This window comes from Camelus ferus, chromosome 23 (genome assembly GCF_009834535.1).
Source record: "Camelus ferus isolate YT-003-E chromosome 23, BCGSAC_Cfer_1.0, whole genome shotgun sequence".
NCBI classification, from domain to species: domain Eukaryota; kingdom Metazoa; phylum Chordata; class Mammalia; order Artiodactyla; family Camelidae; genus Camelus; species Camelus ferus.
In genome coordinates this window covers 15357616-15374921 of record NC_045718.1, presented here as the reverse complement: position 1 = coordinate 15374921, position 17306 = coordinate 15357616, and the positions used below count along the sequence as shown (strand labels likewise).

At 50.5% G+C, this 17306-nt stretch overlaps 1 protein-coding gene across 15 annotated transcripts in view; it reads right to left on the bottom strand.

The window, feature by feature from the left end:
* NFASC (neurofascin) overlaps positions 1-17306 on the bottom strand; it is a 173821-nt gene that overhangs the window by 122296 nt on the left and 34219 nt on the right. Inside the window, exon 1 of one of the 15 annotated variants that reach the window (XM_032466994.1) lies at positions 14124-14431. The exons of the other annotated variants lie outside the window; for them this stretch is intronic. The gene's annotated coding sequence lies outside the window, so the exon portion shown is untranslated. Of the gene's footprint in view, positions 1-14123; positions 14432-17306 lie in introns of those variants that run through there. 15 annotated transcript variants of the gene reach the window in all.

Below are 17306 nucleotides of genomic sequence, written 5' to 3'. Positions count from 1 at the left end.
GAAGACTCTGTCTGTCTAGCCACGCAGACGCTGGTCTTTGGGAAGGAGATGCCCGTGGACCATGCCCCTGCGAGGGCGAAGCGAGCGTGAAGGTGAGGGGTTCTGTTCCCCAGGCTACTGGCCCCTCAGCCAGAGGACTTCCTCCTTGCTCCACACAATTTATTCCAAAGCGTTCACTTCGGGAAGGGTGGGGAGGGGCAGCGGGGAGAGATACTCAAAGTGGTATGTTATTTTGAATATATATCAAGGTTTTTCCTAATCCTCAAAAGGCCTTTAAAGTCATCTTCTCTCCCCAACACCCTCATGATCTAAACCTCCCCATTTTAGGTTTATATGCATGTTGTGCACTGTCCTCTGTTTTATGGGTAATTCTCTCTTCAGCCAGACTTTGTGCTGACGTCTGGTTCTCTTTATTTTCCGTAGCATCCAGCACGGTGTTGGGCACTGTGTAGGCACTCAGCCGACCTATGGTGCTGAGAGGATGCTGTTACCTTATCCTGCATCCCTACTAGGTGCTGGGCACTCGGATAAGTGCTCTGTTGGTGTGTTTTAGCTCAGTGAATCCTCACACAGTGCATTGTGCCAGGAGCTATTAACTCTACTTTTCAGATGAGAAAATTGAGGCTCAAGAAGGTTAAGTAGCCCATTCAAGGTTAAGAGGAGGGACTTGGGTACAAATCTATGTCTCCTAGACTCCAAGACCAGAGCTCTTAGCACTTAGACATGGCTCATTCCTCAAGATCTCAAATTAAGGAGTTAGAACACCCCCGACTTTATCTTCTCCCTGCCCCCGCCGGGTCTGCCTGCTCCCTTCCTAACCCCCACCTTCTCCCACCCTCCAGGCCTGGGGGGAGGCCGCAGGAGGAAAGGACCTCAAAGCCCATGTGATGATGTTAGGAACCACCGCTGAGATGACTGCCCGTAAAAGACTGAACGAGGAAGATGTGGACAGAGCAGGGCACAGCCGTCCTCTCCCCAGGTGCCTTTTCATTTGGGGGCCACTCTATACACAGACTTCACTGCAGGGCTGATCGTCCCCCAGACACAGTCCTGCCTGAAGCCTGACAGGGTAAGGAAGACACATCACAGCCACGTGTCCAAGGAGAATAACTGTTACTCCAGCAGAGAGCAGGATACATTGACTTTTAACGTCCCAAAGCAAACCGCAGTACTTCTGAGTGAGCCACACGGGCGGAAACCAAGGTGCTGATGTATCACTGCCCGGACCTCACTGTCCACCTGGATTCCTGTCCTAAGCAGGAGACGGCAGAAAGAGAACTGAGCTGGGTGTCGGGACAGCCAGGCCCGGGTCGGCTCTTCTATAACTCTCTGGGCACCTCACCCCTGCCACCAGTGGGTCTCTGGTGGCTTGTGAAGGGTTGCCCGGCTTCTCAGGTCTACAGGCTGTGACTGGACTGCCGAAGTCGCCTTGCCGATCATACGCTGCTGGCACCGGCCAGGCTGCAGACAGTGGACAGCTGATGCGGGAGATAGGGCCAGATCCTGGCCCACTCCCTGGGAATTTGACCCCACTCCCCCTCAACCACAGGCAAACCCTGACAGTCTCCCAAGGAAAATGCTGACCTCTGGCCTGGTTGATTCCCAGTTAAACAAAGGGCTGCAAGCTGGTGAGCCGGGGACCGCCTTCCCCAGGGCTGGGTCATCTTCCACCTGCCAGCTGACTCCCGTCCACCCTCCACGCCCCAGCTGCATGGGCCACAGGAGGCGGGGGTGGGGTGGGCAGTGCTCCCTGGAGGGGCCATCATGCCAACATGACTTCAGTGAGACGTAAGTGATGAGGAAGGGGCCAGAAAGCAGAGCTTATGGGTGACCGCTCCAGGGCGGTCCCAGCCCTGCACAGCTGTCACTCAAATTCAGGCTTTCAGAGCAGGAAGTGCCCTCGACTTAAGTGCTTCACCTTGTTCTATCCAAGTTCAGACTCCATTTCAACCAGGCACACATGCTCCCCAGTGGCCTGAGAGGGCTTTACCCATGTCTTCTCAGCATTACAAACCAGGCCCTCAAAGCGAGTCACTCAATTTCTGTCTCGTCCCATTCTTCCAACTGCTGCTCAAGATCTGTTTTCCAGAAAGTCCTCCAGAGTCCGCCTCCGATGCGCCTGACCTCATGAGCGTTCGGGTGCAAGATTTCCAACAGCTACACATGGATTTCCCAAACTTGATTAATATACGGACATCTTCCAAAGGGAAAAAAAAATCCCCAAACTCCTATGAGCATATCCAAGAACCCCCAGGGGTCTGGACACCCCAGTGTGAGAGGTGCTGTCTTAAGAAACCAAAATCTAATTTTAAGAACAATGCCTTTCAAATGCAAATGAGAATAGCAACCGAGAAGATTTCTCTTTACAACTGGGAGAATATAGAAGCACATTGTAAACATTCTCACAGAATCTAACGCAATCCACCGAGCTCCACAGTTTGTCACTCAGTCACCAATATTCACTGAGCACTTCACCTGTGCCGGGGGATGCTCTCAGCAGCGGGACTCAGGGGTAAACAGGACATTGCCCCAGCTCCACAGGAGCGGACCTTCCAGGAGCGAGGAGGTGGGTGAGGCAGGCAATCAAACAGTGAGCAAGTAAATATAGAGCAGGGAAAGAGGGTAAGTGAGGGGTTTGGGAAGAAAGGAAGGGCTGTGACACAGGGTGGCCAGGAAGCAGAGTGAAGGAGGAGTCAGGTGATGGGGAAAACAGCTCCAAGGGAATAGTGAGAAAGGGCCCCAAGGCAGGAGCCAGCTGGAATCTTGAGGAAGAGCCCAGAGCCCAGTGTGGCAGCAGCAAGGGTGCCTGGGGACGGAAGGGGCGCGAGGAGCCCACATACGGTGCTGTGTGCACCGTGGGGGGGAATCTGACTTCATGGAAGTGTGAAGGGAGGTCACTGGTTCTTCCCTTCTCTGTCTTTGTCCTCTACCCTGTGTCTACCCTGTGCCTCTGGTTGTCCCCATCGGACTGGGAGTCCCCTGAGCGCAGGAGCTGTTTCCCTTCTCAAACCGGGAGTTCCCTGATGACACAAACTAAGTCTCTCCTTCTTCCTGATACCTCCCTGCAGCCTTCAGGAAGGGTCCACTCACAGCAAAGCTTCGCTGGGACACGTCTCCAATCCAGAGGCACTCAGGCTAGGCAGCTATTTGTATTAGCTCTGCCAGGTTCCAAAATCAGAAGAAAGGAGGAGGGAACAGAGCATCTGTCACCAACGAACAGGCCTCCTACCCTGAACTGCCCCCCACCTGCCACGTAAAGAGCAGCGGCTCCCCACAGATGTGGCTTATCTCAGGCGCACACACCTCCCACCTCCCCCACCCTCCGCCAAGGCTGGGCCACCTGGGGTCCCCTGAGCTGGTTCAAGGTCAGTCCCTGCCCAACATGCTGAGGTACCATCCTGGGGAACACACTGACACCAGGCCCTGTATCACTGCAACAAACAGCCTGGAGGCCTCCACCGCCACCACCACTGCCCCAGGGGAGCCTCAGTTGTCCGTATCCATAGCAACCGGCATCTGTGAGTAGCAGTCCCTGAAGGGAAGGCAGGCAGCATCACTCTGGCCGCTGTGTTGAGAGGAGACACGCTTTTCTCCTGTGGGTTTGGAAAGCCCTCAACTCCTGAAAGAGGTGTCCTCATCCGCTTTCATCCGTTTCTTCCCTCTGTCTACAAGGTGCAAACGGTGACTACACGCTGACTTGAAGATGGGATGTTCTCCTGGGTTCTAGTTGAAGCTGATCCACACAAAATCTCACTCTTATATTACCTTGGAACTCAGGGTGGGAACAACTAGAAAAAAAACAAATCACACAGCTGGAAGAAACTTGGGAGGCCCCATCCACCCACCACTGAGCCAGGTGGCACTTCACACCGTCTCATGACCAAAAAAAAAAAGCATTAAAAATTGAAATAGAAAAAAATTAAAATGGTAATAAATGCTAATAAATACTTTCCTTTTCTCCCTGTTACTTAAAGGAGATCCCAGCCTGGGACTCTCATTTCAAAGTTTCACATCCCTTTTTGGTCAGACAGGCAGAGCCTTCTAGTTTACCTTATCCGATGGGTTACGGTTAAAACATGGGCAGGGATGAGGGGCCTCCTGGGATGAGTGGAAAAGACAGTCACAGGTTTTCCTTTAAAATAAATCATTTACTGTTTCTTGTTACAGAGATAGCAGCTGATCTGACCCTAAAAAATATGTCCAAACGCACAAAGCAGTCCTCCATGCAAGAGAAACTGGGAAACCGGGCATACCAAGTCAGCTTCACCCCTGGAGGGCGGTGGCTGCTCCTGCAACTGGGGACCCGCCCCCTACAACAAGTACCCCAAGCCATTTGATACCTGGACCACGCTGAACCAGATCAGAAACTGCCCCTTCCTTATACCTAAAATGACTCCTCTCATTCCCACCTCCCCTCCCTTGCAAGATGCTGTCTTCCTTTAAATAAAAACAGAGCAAACCTAGCTCCTTCTCTTCTCTCCATCCCTTCCTGCTGCCTCAGGGGAGAACTTTCTCAAGGTCCAGTCCTCACTCTTCCCCTCCTCCCAAGGAACTGCCCTGTCTTCAAAACAAAAATAAATCCCAAGATCCTCTGTAAAGTGGAGAGGAAAAATGTACCATTTGGCTGCCCCAATCCCATGAGAAAGCACATCTGGAAGGGTTTTCTATAAGCACATTCCTGCAGCCTGAGATGGTCCCCTGTCCTCCCTACCTTCTCCCACCCCGTGATCTCCCCTCCCTACGCTCCTCATCCTGCTCAGACGGGGCAGCGCGGCATAATCCGCTCCAGCACCTGGCTCGCTGCGTGGGATGCGGTGAGCTTCAGTTTTCTTTATAAAGTAGGCATTCTTGTACCCATCTTACAGGTTTTCTGTACTCATAATCAGATAATGTACATCAAGTGTCTGGCACACACAAATGTTAGTTGCTATTAGCTGTTATTTTTGGGGACCACAAATTTTTCAAGAGCAGATAACCAACATTTCATAGTTGGATTCTCAGCTTTTAGCTCAGTGCCTGGCACATGGCAGATATTTTTAAAAATTCAAATTCAAATGTCTGTTAAATAAGTCTAGTTGAAGAGCCCATAGGCTGGTTTCCCACTGGCCCCTGCTCCATCCTAAGACTGCCTTGGCTGTTCCCCTCAGAGGACGGCTATCCCCACATAACCTTCTCTCCTCCCACTTAGAAAAATTCCAATAAAATCACCCAGCAGGAGGAAGAAGCTCTAAGAAAGGGAAGCCTCTCTGCATGCCACCCGCCAGGTCTTGCCAGGCCTCTCAAAAGATGTGTCCCCCTCCCCCTGCCTCCTGGACGGTGTTCTGTAGCCAAGCGAATAATGAACCATCAGAGGGGATTCCAACCGGTGGCAATTAACACTCTTCCAGCTGGGAAGTGATTTAGTTTCACGATGCCCAGACTGCCCTTTCCTCTTCCCTCTTCCAGAAAACACCAGCTGCTGCCACTCCACTTGGGGGGACCCCACAGATAAAAAACAAGAACCCGGACCGATGAAACAAGATTGGCCAAGTGTCCAACTTGTGGAAGCCGGGTGATGGGGACATGAGGATTCATGATCCTCGTCTCTCTACTCTCGTATATTTGGAAAAACAAACAAAACCTTGATTAATAATTCTGTATTTTACAGAACTAGGGCAACAAAGCCCAAAGGGTCCCCCTTTTCAAATCACAGGGGGAACTCCAGGCCTGGATTTCTACTGTGAAAGAAAAGAGCCAGGAAATTTCTCTGGCTTGTTTGCATTTGAAGGATCAAGGTGGTATTTAGAGGCGGTGTATGGAAATTGGCCTCTGTGAGCTTGGGCAAGTAGCTTAACCTCTCTGAGCCTCTCCTCTGCTTCCTTGTCCTTAAAACTCAGGCTTTGTCCCAGCCTCACAGGGCTGCCCAGGGAGGCAAAGGAAGTGAAGTGTGCACCTTGAACAGTACCTAGCCATTAGTAGATGCCTGATAAAATTTAGTTTCTTTTCCTTCCTTAATGAAACAAAGATATTCTATTAAGAAGCTTAATGGACTCAAAACTCCAGAAGAGAGCTAGTGGTCAAAAGTAAGTAAGACACACTAAAAAGAAAGCTTCTAGAAAAAGGAACTCAACTCCATTGCCTGGGAAACCTGAGTTCCCAATACTCATCCATGACTGAAGTATCTGAAACACATCATTTGCTATAGGCATTAAGTATAAAGGGACAGGGTGGCAGACTGGGGAAGAGAAATGCATCTGACTCCCAGCCCTTGGTCAGCAGCAGGTTTAAGCAAGAGTTGTTGCTAGGAGGCACTGATGAACTTTTAAATACCATGATGACCAAACAGACATCTGTACACAAACATTCGTAACAGCAGCATTATTCATGAGAGTCAAACTGTAGAAACAACCCAGATAACCACTGACAGATGAATAAACAAAATGTGGTCTATTTATACAATGAAATATTATTCAGCTTTTAAAAGGAATGGAATTCTGATACTTGCCAAAACATGGATGACCCTAAAAGACATTATGCTAAATGAAACAAGCCAGACACCCACACATACTGACTTCAGTTACAGGAGGTCCCTAGAGTAGCCAAATTCAGACAGACAGAAAGTAGAATGGCAGTGACCAGAGGCTGGGGGAGCTAGTGTTTAATGGGTACAGAGTTTCAGTTGGGGAGGATGGAAAGTTCTGGAGATGGATGGTGATGATGGTTGCACCACAATGTGAATGTACTTAATGCCCCTGAACTGCACACTTAAAAATGGTTAAAATGGTAAATTTGACATTGTGTCTATTTTACCACAATGAAGTAATAATAATAATGATGATAAAAGAAAAAGAAAAAAAAATACTATAATGACAACATTCTGGTCTGGGTTTTCCCCAAGGACTAAAAGCAATCTTAAAATACCCTTAAAATAGGCCCTCTTGTAACATGGGTCAACTGGGTCCCAGAAAAGTGAGAAAAACTGCAGCAAATCTTTAGCAATGTGTCCTTCTCCAGCAGGCTGCCACCTGGGATCACTACTGCTGTGTAAGAAGCAGTCCCGTCTGCTGGCCTTCCTGCCTGCCCAGGGAGAGGGTGAGCTGCAGACCTGAGCACACGCCCAAGAGTGTGGTGTGGGACAGCCCCACAGAGCGGCCAACAAGCCAAGCTCCCTGCTGCCTGTCCTCTGGCACCTCCTTGCTGGGTGGGCAGGACACACACCTCAGTGCCAGACCCCTTGGGTTGGACCTGACCAAGGTGTAAGGAGTTGGCCGGTTCCCTCCAGCACCTGTTGCAGAAACTGCCCTCCAAAGACTGCTTCCTCTGCCTCCCTGCCCCTCAATCCACTCAAAAGGACCCTGGCACTCCAGGATGAATGTTCCCTGCAGCTTTCACACCCACTTCGATGCAAAGAATGACCGCAACTGGGGCAGCAAAACCTGCAGAGGAGAGAGGACATCCCGGCTGCCTCCCCACCCCTACACCGTAGGCCTTCCCTCCCGGATCCCACATCCACTTCCCAGCTAAGAGTGGAATCCCCCACATCTTGAGTTCCTCAGCCAGAGGCCAGAATCCCCTGAGATCGCCTCTCCCAGACTCAAGCAGAAGAAGGGGAGGGTCCTTTGGCCAATGTGTACTGCGCCCACAAACGAGGACGGGGGTCGGCTGAGGGGCTCGGGGAAGAAGGCTGGAGAGGGTGCAGGGACCTGGGGAAATCTCCTGGCAGGGGTGGGACCCAGGTGTGACTTAAAGAACTCTTCTTCTCCCCTGAGGCTTATCAAACCCTGGAAGTGGCACAAAGAGACCAGCTATGTACAAACAGGTATCCAGAGCAGGCAAGGCCAGTCTGTGATGACAGAAACCCCTCAGAGGTTGCCTGGGGCCAGGTCCCTGGGGAGATTGACTGCCCGTGAGATAAGGGAATTTTTAGAGGCGATGAAATATTCTACATCCTGATAGGAGTGGGGGTAGCATGGGTGTGTATATTTGTCAAAACTCAACAGACTACACCTTTAAAATGAGTACATTTTACTGAATGTAAATTATACCTCAATACAATTCATTTTAAAAGTTAAAAAAAAAAAAACCCTAAGAGCCCGGGTAAGAGCCACACGCTTTAGTAGTAATTTAGGAGGTAAATCTTAAAGGCTCAGGAAGGAAGACAATACATCCCAAATGACTGTGTATTTACTGGGCAATTCTATGCTGAGTCTAAGAAGCCTGCAGACCCCTCCTTCCTCCACGTCTCCCCACCAACCCCAGAATTTCAGAGTCAAGCAGACAAAGACCCCATCAGACCTCTTCTTGGGCTGATGGAAGTAAGAATTCCAAATGGTCCCTCAGAACTAGTTAATAACATCCTGTCTTGGTTGGGGATTGGCAGCCACCCCCCCCCCCCACCCCCGGCGGCTGGTCCCTACCATTGGCTCTCCGCAGGTGCGTGCGCGAGGCCCATTACCATGTCACTCACAGCTTCCCTTACAAAGACCCCCCGCAGGGGAGCAAGGGGCTGGAGACTGGGAGCAGTTACTCCTGTGAACTGAGCAGGCTCCCAGCACTCAGGCCTCCTGGACAATCTGCAAGAAGTTTGCAGAACGTGCCTTCATAGCCTGTTTTTAGGGAGAAGAAGCACTTGAACTTTCTAATACTGTATCATTCAGGCACTTCCAGATTCGTTTTTCTTTCCCCTTTTTCTGGGAAAATATAGTCTCTTCTCAGGCATGGGTGGCTTCTGGGAAGCTGACAGCTTCAGCAGTGTCCCCACACTCCTGGTCTACTCTGGAGGCCGACAGAGTAGTGGGAGGCTGGGGTCTCCCCTCCTCCCTGCAGAGAGGTCCACAGCCAAGAGATGGAGAGTTAGGAGGAAGGGACATAAACAGAATGCCTGGATTTGCTCAGAATCAGAAATTCAGCTCCAGGGTAACCAAAATTCAGATACTTTTACATTAACATCCCCATCCAACCCACCTTCTTTAGAGGCTGCATGATTCCAGGAGAAACAAGTAGACACTCAAATCCTGACTCTTTCACTTAATCACTGTGTGACCGTAGGCAAGTCACTTAACCTCTCTGTTTCTCCATCTATAAAATGGGGATTGTGGTATCTGCCTCCTCAGGTTATTGAAAGAACTGAATGAAGATATATAGCAAAAGCACAGGGCAGTGACTGGGAGCAGCCGGAAAGCGTTACACCAGCCTCCTCCCCCCAAGTCCCTCACCCTGACCCTGCTCAGTTCAGAGCAAAGTGGAAAGCTACCTTTCCTTTTCAAAAGGGATTATAAATGCGAGCTGACTACATCACAGGGGCCTCCTTTAAGTTTCCCACCAGAGGGTTTGCTGTGTTTATACAGAAATGAAAATGTGGGCATTTAAGTACTTTTAAATGTCAACAGATGTCTGCTTTAGGTGTGCAAAGTGTACGTGAGTCCCTGAGAAGTATAAATGGGAAGAGGTTAAACATGAGACAGGACACCATCAATCTCCTAGAAGAGAATACAGGCAAAACATTCTCCGACATAAATCGTTCCAATGTTCTCCTAGGGCAGTCTACCCAGGCAATAGAAATAAAAGCAAAATAAACAAATGGGACCTAATTAAACTTACAAGCTTTTGCACAGCAAAGGAAACTATAAACAAAATGAAAAGACAACCTTCAGAATGGGAGAAAATATTTGCAAACGACGTGACTGACAAGGGCTTAACTTCCAGAATATATAAACAGCTCATACAACTCAATAACAAAAAAAACACCAAACAACTCAACTGAAAAAATGGGCAGAAGACCTAAATAAACATTTCTTCAGTGAGATATACATATGGCCAATAAGCACATAAAAAAATGCTCAATATCATTAATGATCAGAGAAGTGTAAATCAAAACTACATGCGGTATCACCTCACACCAGTCAGAATGGCCATCATTCAAAAGGTCACAAACAATAAATGCTGGAGAGGCTGTGGAGAAAAGGGAACCCTCCTACACTGCTGGTGGGAATGTAGTTCGGTGCAGCCATTATGGAGAACAGTAGGGAGATTCCTTAAAAAACTGAAAACAGACTTACCCTATGATCCAGCAATTCAACTCCTGGGTATATATCCAGAGAAAACTCCAATTTGAAAAGATACCTGCACCCCAATGTTCATAGCAGCACTATTTACAATAGCCAAGTCATGGAATCAACCTAAATGTCCAACAATAAGCGATTGGATAAAGAAGGTATGGTATATATATATACAATGGAATACTACTCAGCCATAAAAAAGAATGAAATAAAGCCATTTGCAGCAACATGGATGGACCTAGAGATTATCACACTAAGTGAAGTAAGTCAGACAGAGAAAGACACATATCATGTGATATCACTCACATGTAGAATCTAAAAAAATTATACAAATGAACTTATATACAAAATAGAAACAGACTCACAGACACAGAAAACAATCTTATGGTTATCAGGCGGGGAAAGGAGGAGAGAGGGATAAATTGGGAGTTTGAGATTGGCAGATACAAGCTACTAACGTAGAGAACAGATAAACAAGAAAGTCCTGCTACATAGCACAGGGGACTATATTCAGTGGATTACAGTAAGGAAAAAAAATAAGAAAAAATATATATAAACAGACCACTATGCTATGTACCAGAAACTAACACAACATTATAAATCAACTATACTTCAATAAAAATAAAAATAATAAACTTGGTGAGGTTCAGACCAGGGACAAGACAGAGGTGGGGAGAAGGGTGCTGGCAGAGAAAGGACATGATTTGGGGCAGATGGCATTAGGACCAGGAGCCAGAAAGGCGGAGGAAGGGAGGTGGGTGCAGGATGGTGGGTTGGAAGTGCAGGAACTGAAGGCAGGGCCCCGGAGAGCCCATCACAGGGCAGAAAGGGGATGGAAAGAAGTCATGATTCGATTCCCAGGCCCCCAGACTGCTGGGGACAGCTGAGCTGTGAGGAAGATGGGTAAAGTCAGAAACCTGGCATAAAACAGAAGAGAGCTTTCACCTCCGAGACCCGAATTAAATGGGGCCAAAGGCAGCCAGGGGAGCAGGAGACCTAGACCTTGAGTGTCCGACCAGCATTGGCTCCCAGAGCTAAAAGGGGTGGCGGCAGGAAGCAGCCAGGGGATTGCTGGGCTATTTCAGCGGAGCCCAGGTGAGTGGCAGGGGACAGAACCACCTCCATGACGGCCTGGCCCAGCGTGTGATAACCGGGCCCTGGGTGGGAGAGCGAGACCAAAGTGGTCACATGGTCCTGGAAAGAGGGACCCTACTCCTCCTTCCTCCTGTGCTAAAGGATTTCATGGATTAATTCATTTATCTTCACAAAGGCCAAGACGCAGGTGCTATTAATACCGCACTGGACAGACAAGGAAGCCAGGAGGTCACCCAGCCAGGGGCAGAACCGGGACTGGACCCCAGACAGTCTGGCGCCACCACCCATGTGTCTGATCCCTCCATCACACTGCCTCCAGGATGCTACACCCCCTCCTCACTGCAGCGAATCAGGGGAGGAGACAGCATCCCCTACCCTGCTGAGACTGCCCCATGACACAGATCAGGGTGACAGAGGGGGAGAAGCCACATAAACAGCCCTGCAGCTGGTTGCCAAAAGAAGCCCCCGTTCCCGCCCAGATGGCTCACTGATCCTACCAAGGGGCTCTCTGCTCTGGCCCCTACGCCGCCTCAGCTTGGAGCAGCCCCAGCAGCCATCCCTAAATACACATGAACAGGTGCTTGTGTCCTGTGTGGAAAGGTCCGGGAACAGGGGCCCTGGCAAAGCTAAGTCCTGTTTTCTAAGTGAACAAGGCACAACTGCCTGGAAGTCTATTAACCCACAGGCTGTTCCAGAGCTCCCAGGAGCAGCTGCCCCTTGTAGGGCTTCCTCTCGAGGCCTGGGGAATTCTCCAGCTTTCCCAGCCTTTCCTACATCCTACATCCCAGGTGGGCACTTGTTGTGCCCAGACGCCCAGAAGCTGCCCAGAAGGCACACAGTCTGGCATCTTTCAGGAACAGGCCATGTTGATCAGGGGTCCAGAAAACAGAGCTGCCAAAAGCCCAGGAAAGAAAACCCTCGAGTGCCCATCAATCCAGAGTCTGGCCTACAGGAAGGCCTCCTCCCTCTCCTGAAGAACTAGATGTTTCTCAAAGATCTCTAAGGAAGAACACTCCACATAGCCCCCTCTCACTGTCAGGGAATTTCCTTGTATCTGACCGCAAGCCTTGTGGTCACCAAAAGAACACACACTGTTGCCTCCTACTGGGAGGCAGAGCAGCACAAGGGCTCGAGAGAGCAGGTTCTGGAGCCAGGGCGGACGGCGTGATGCTGGGCAACATGCTTTGCTCCTCTGGATCCCAGCAAAGCACAGCACAGGTTGGATGCTCTTCTACTTAGAGAGGGTGCGAGAGCTGGAGAAACAGCTGGGCTGGAGAGAGGACAGCGCAGGGTGTGGGAAGGGTTATAGGAGACGACAGACGTCCATGCTCCAGCAGTGCCGATCCTGGAGGAAGCTCTCAATGAATGGTCGCCCCTGTTACGACTGTTGCTGGTGTTCCCATCACTGGGGGAGGCCATCTTGCCGGTTCCTCCCGGTACACCATGAGCACAGCAGCCTCAGAGAGCGAGTGTTCACAGCGTGACTCAGCCAGCCTGCCTCCATGAGGAAGCCCCTTGTCTCTGTTCCTGGACCTTCCAGGAACCTCCCACAGCAGCTGACAACCATAAACACAGCCAGTAGGAGCCCCCCAAAAAGCTTGGTGGAGGATGCCCAGCCGGTCTGACTCCGGTTGGATTGACCACACACATGCCCCCACGTCCAGCTGTTTCTCCAGCTAAGTAGATGAGGATCCAGCCCAGAAGATAAATCACAGAAATAGTGCTCCCAAGAGTGTGCAGATGCTTCTAAAAATAGTCACAGCTTTTTCAGACTGTGGGAGGGGAAGGGAAGCGAGTGACCACAGCGTCCGCAGGAGTGGAGCACCCAGGAGGAGCTGCAGTCTCAGCAAAGCCTCCCATCACCCCACCACACTGAGTCCAGGACCAGGGCAGGCGACACCAGGGATGCGCTGTGCTCAAGGAAGCCTGCCCTGTTTGCTTTGTGCCATGGATATGGGAACAGCCTGCACGCTCCGAGTCCTAGAGGGAGGCCCTGCCTGCTTTAGGGGAGGTTATCCCTTCTGGTTTGAGCCAAGGATGTGATGACTCAAAAAGCAAGTATCAGCCCATTCTGGCCCTAATGCAGTCTCAAATCTTCCTAGGTTAAGTAGGGTCCTTGGTCCAAACCCCTGCCACAGGGAGCCCCGCATAATGAAGGGGGCAGGACAGGCCTCCCACCACCTCCTTCCTTTTCCCTCCCAATTGACAACCAAACCAGCACACATCTCTTAGACAGAGCTGTTCTTAGATGAAAGGGTTTCCTAACTCAAGGTAGCTCCTGGTGAGAGCCACGTCCAGAGGTCAGCGGGAACACCACCTGCTTCTGACGGAGTCAGGTGACCCAGGCACCTGACTTCTCCCTTGTTCTGGTTCCTCATGAAGTGACAGGGGACCAAGACTCCCCTGAACTGGGACTGCCCTCCATCCCTAGAAGCCCACTGACAGCAAAATGGGCTGTTCTCACTTCTTTCCAACCAGCAGCTTCTGCATTCCTGACCTGAGATCCAGAGATGCCAAGACTGAGACAGGCTGAGCTGGAGGGAGAAGGCTGCTTTGGGCTGGTGGATCCAGGCGCAAAGGACTGGAGGAGAGAGAGGGAGAGGCTCAGGAAAGACTAACAGAGGAGAGGGCCGAGTCACAGTTAACGTGGGCTCTCCAATCAGGTCCACGGCCCCCAGCTCTCCCTCTGCCAGAACGCCCTTCAGCATCTCACTTTCCCAGACACCCCTGTTCGTCAGGCCAAAGCTCCCTGCCCACCCTCGCCCTTGCCTCTCTTTCTCTTAAATTTCAGCTCATTTATCGCAATCGCTCCTCTCCCCTCTAGCCTGCTTGCTTCGTGTTCCTGATCCTCACGCCACACTGGCCCACTCTCTGGCTAGGAAGCTTCTCGCAGACCTTACACACAAGCACAATTCCAGCATCATTAGGAAACTATGCAATTCTAAAACATGCCACTTGGGAGATTTTTGAGGGCAAAGCAGAAGGACTCACCTGGAAGGAGAAATGAGAGGGGGACAGGAGGACAAGGGGCAGGGCCTGAAGGAGTCGTGGTCCAGTTCATCCAGTGTGTCCTCAGTCTGCCTCCATGGGGACAGGTGGGGATGGGAAACTAGGCGTTTCTTAGACCCCAGGCCATCCCAGGGGGCAGATGGAGGCCTGAGCAAAAATCCCAGCTAGACCTTCCCCTTGGATGCTGGCCTCAGAGCAAACACAGCAGCCCTGCCCTCGGGGGAATCAAAATAACTCCTGGCTTCCCTGCTCCTTGCCACCTCCCACTTGCCACCTCCCCAGCCCTGCGTGGCATAAACAGGGCTTTATGACCTCAAGCCCACCACGTCCTCTGAGAGGGCCGTGAATGGAACTCCACACAATACACTTGTTTATTAATAACCGCTCATCCCCCCACCCCCACCCCCCTTGCTCACCGCTGGGTCCCCTCATGCATAATGGAGGAGTTGTGTGGCCCATGACACAAGCAAGGCTGTGCTGCTCAGGCTCCGCGGGAGTAGACGGAGAGATGTACCAGGCCGGGCCAGGCTCCCTGAGGCAAGGGTGCAATGGGGAGCAGACCCCCCAGTTAAGACGCGGAGACATAATGCTTTGTGGGGGAGCACAGTACGGTGGAGGTGGTACCGGCCCTCCCCCGTGTGAACCCAACCAGGGCCCGCAGCAGGTCACGTAACATTTATTCAACACCCACCCTGCAAATCCAAGGCCAGGGCGCTGGCCCCGCACAGGACAATGGCTCTCCGTGAACTTCAACTTCAGCCCCCCGGTCCACTTCTGCTCTAGGGCCTCAGGACAAACCTTTCCCTCTCCCACCTGACAGCCCATCACACGTTTGATGACAGCCATGAGTGTGCCCTCACCCTCCCTCCAACACTCCGAATCTTCTCCAGGCAAATTATCTCCAGTCCCTTCAGCTGCCCCTCATGAAACCATTTCCAGTCTCTGCACTGTCCGGCTTCCCCTGAGAAGGTCAAACTCCCGAGGGTCAGGCTTTCCCTTAAAGTGTAAGGCCCAGCTCTCCTCTCCTGCTGGTGCGCGTGAACCCAGATAACATCCCTCTGCAGGGAAGTTTGGAAATACACTTTAAAGTCTTTAAAACGTTTACGCCCTTTGTTCCATTAAATTCCATTCCAAGAGTAGATCTTAAGTAAATAATCAAGAATAATTAAGAGTATGTAAGTCACACAAAGGTTCATCAGAACATTGCTTATAATGGGAAAAAATTAGAAACACCGTGAACAGCGTCACTAGGGGAAATGACACGTCCACAGCGTGACAGGCTATAGAGTGTGGAAATGATGGCTCTAGTCCTGCCATTGATCGGCTGTGTTACTTTGAGTAGGTTACTTAGCTTCTCTGTGCCTCTCTCTCCTTATCTGTATAATTTGGATGATGAAAGTATCAACTTGTGGTAGCTCAGTGGCAGAGCGTGTGCCTAGCATGCACAAGGTCCTGGGTTCAATCCCCAGTACCTCCATTAAAATAAATAAATTAATCAAAACATAAATTACCTCTCCCCCCACAAAAAAATTTAAAAAATAAAAGTATCAACTCAAGTTACAAAGATTCATTGATGACAGTGCCTGACACATACGATGAATGCTTTTTAAAAAAAGGCTTGGATTCTTACTACCATCTTAAGCAATGAAATATTACAGTTATTCAAATGATGAAATAGTGTAGAATATTTTTAATAACATGAAATTTAAGTGAAAAGGGCAGATTATAAAAATAGGATAAGGATGGCTATCTTTGGGTAGTGAAATTGCAGATAATTTGCATTTTTGCTTTGTGCTTATTTATATTTTCTAATTTTCCTGCAAAGAACATCAATTACTTTTGTTAACAGTTTGTAACAGTGTGGTGCCACCCCCAGCACAGAGCACAGGGCAGCCCTGGTCCCCAACGCGTCCCCGATGCTGCCTTTCCTCTGGGGGGGGCCCATCTGACATTGCCTTTGACCATCACATCCCACTGCTGCCTCGTACTGAAGGGTCCAGTCGACAGCCCAGCCCCCTGGCCCTGGCAGCCTCCAGCCCCACACCTTGCCCGGGGCCGGGCCTTTTCCCAGAGGCTGCTTTTGAGCCCTTTCTCTTGCCTATAATGAACACGGAGCCGGTGGAGCTTGTAAGAGTGCGGGAAGGAGAGCTGAAAAAGGCACAGAGTGGGAGGTGCTGGCATAAGGCTCAGAGCTGGATAGAGCAGTGCCTCTCAGGGGGGAGGAAGAGGCAGCCCCTCTTCCACATCAGCAGGCAGAGAGGGGCAAAGAGACCACATTTATCTCACACTGGAGAGGAGTACAGGGAGGCAAGACTCTGAGAAATTCAGGCAAGCATCCAGATTGAGGGGGTGGCTGGGCACCCACAGGGTAGCCACTGCCCCTACCCCGCCATCCACTGCGTTGGAGTCCCCTTGGCTTTTTTTTTTTCTTTGTCATGGAGGCAGCCATGCTGGCCAGTCCCTCAGAGCCACCTGCAGATAAAAGCTCCTTTCTCAACCCAGAGAGATCACCAGAGGAGAGCACTGAGTGGGGAGGGTCAGCAGTAGAGAGCAGAGAGCTGCGGGGCTGGCCATGGAATGTGGGTCACATTCGCAGAGGACAGCCCACGCCAGCCCAGAAGGGCGGTGAGAACAGCTGGCGAGCCTGGGGGAGAGCTCCCGCCTGCTCCACCCCCCACCCCCAGGATCACTCCCCCGCCATCCACAGCCCCCTCCAAGAGTCCTGGCGTGCCAAGCCCAGCCCACCCACAGAACAGCAGTGGAATGACCTAGGGGACTGCTGACCTTGCCAGAGCGTGGCCAAGGGACTGCCCATTACAAATCGTGGGGACAGAGCAGGGCTGGGTGAGCCTGAGGCCCTCAAACCATATTTGGCTTTTTGTTTTTGTTTTTGTTTTGGCTTTTTTTCTTTTTATTGAAGTAGAGTTGATTTACAATGTTGTGTGAGTCTCTGGTGTACAGCACAGTGATTCAGTTATACACACACACATATATATTCTTTTTCCTATTCTTTTTCATTATAGGTGACTACAAGCTATTTTTTATCCTTTTTTTCATTGAGTTATAGTAACTTTACACTGTTGTGTCAATTTCTCGTGTATACAAGATACTGAATGTAGCTCCCTGTGCTACATCAAACCGCATCTGCGAACTGTTAACTGTTGT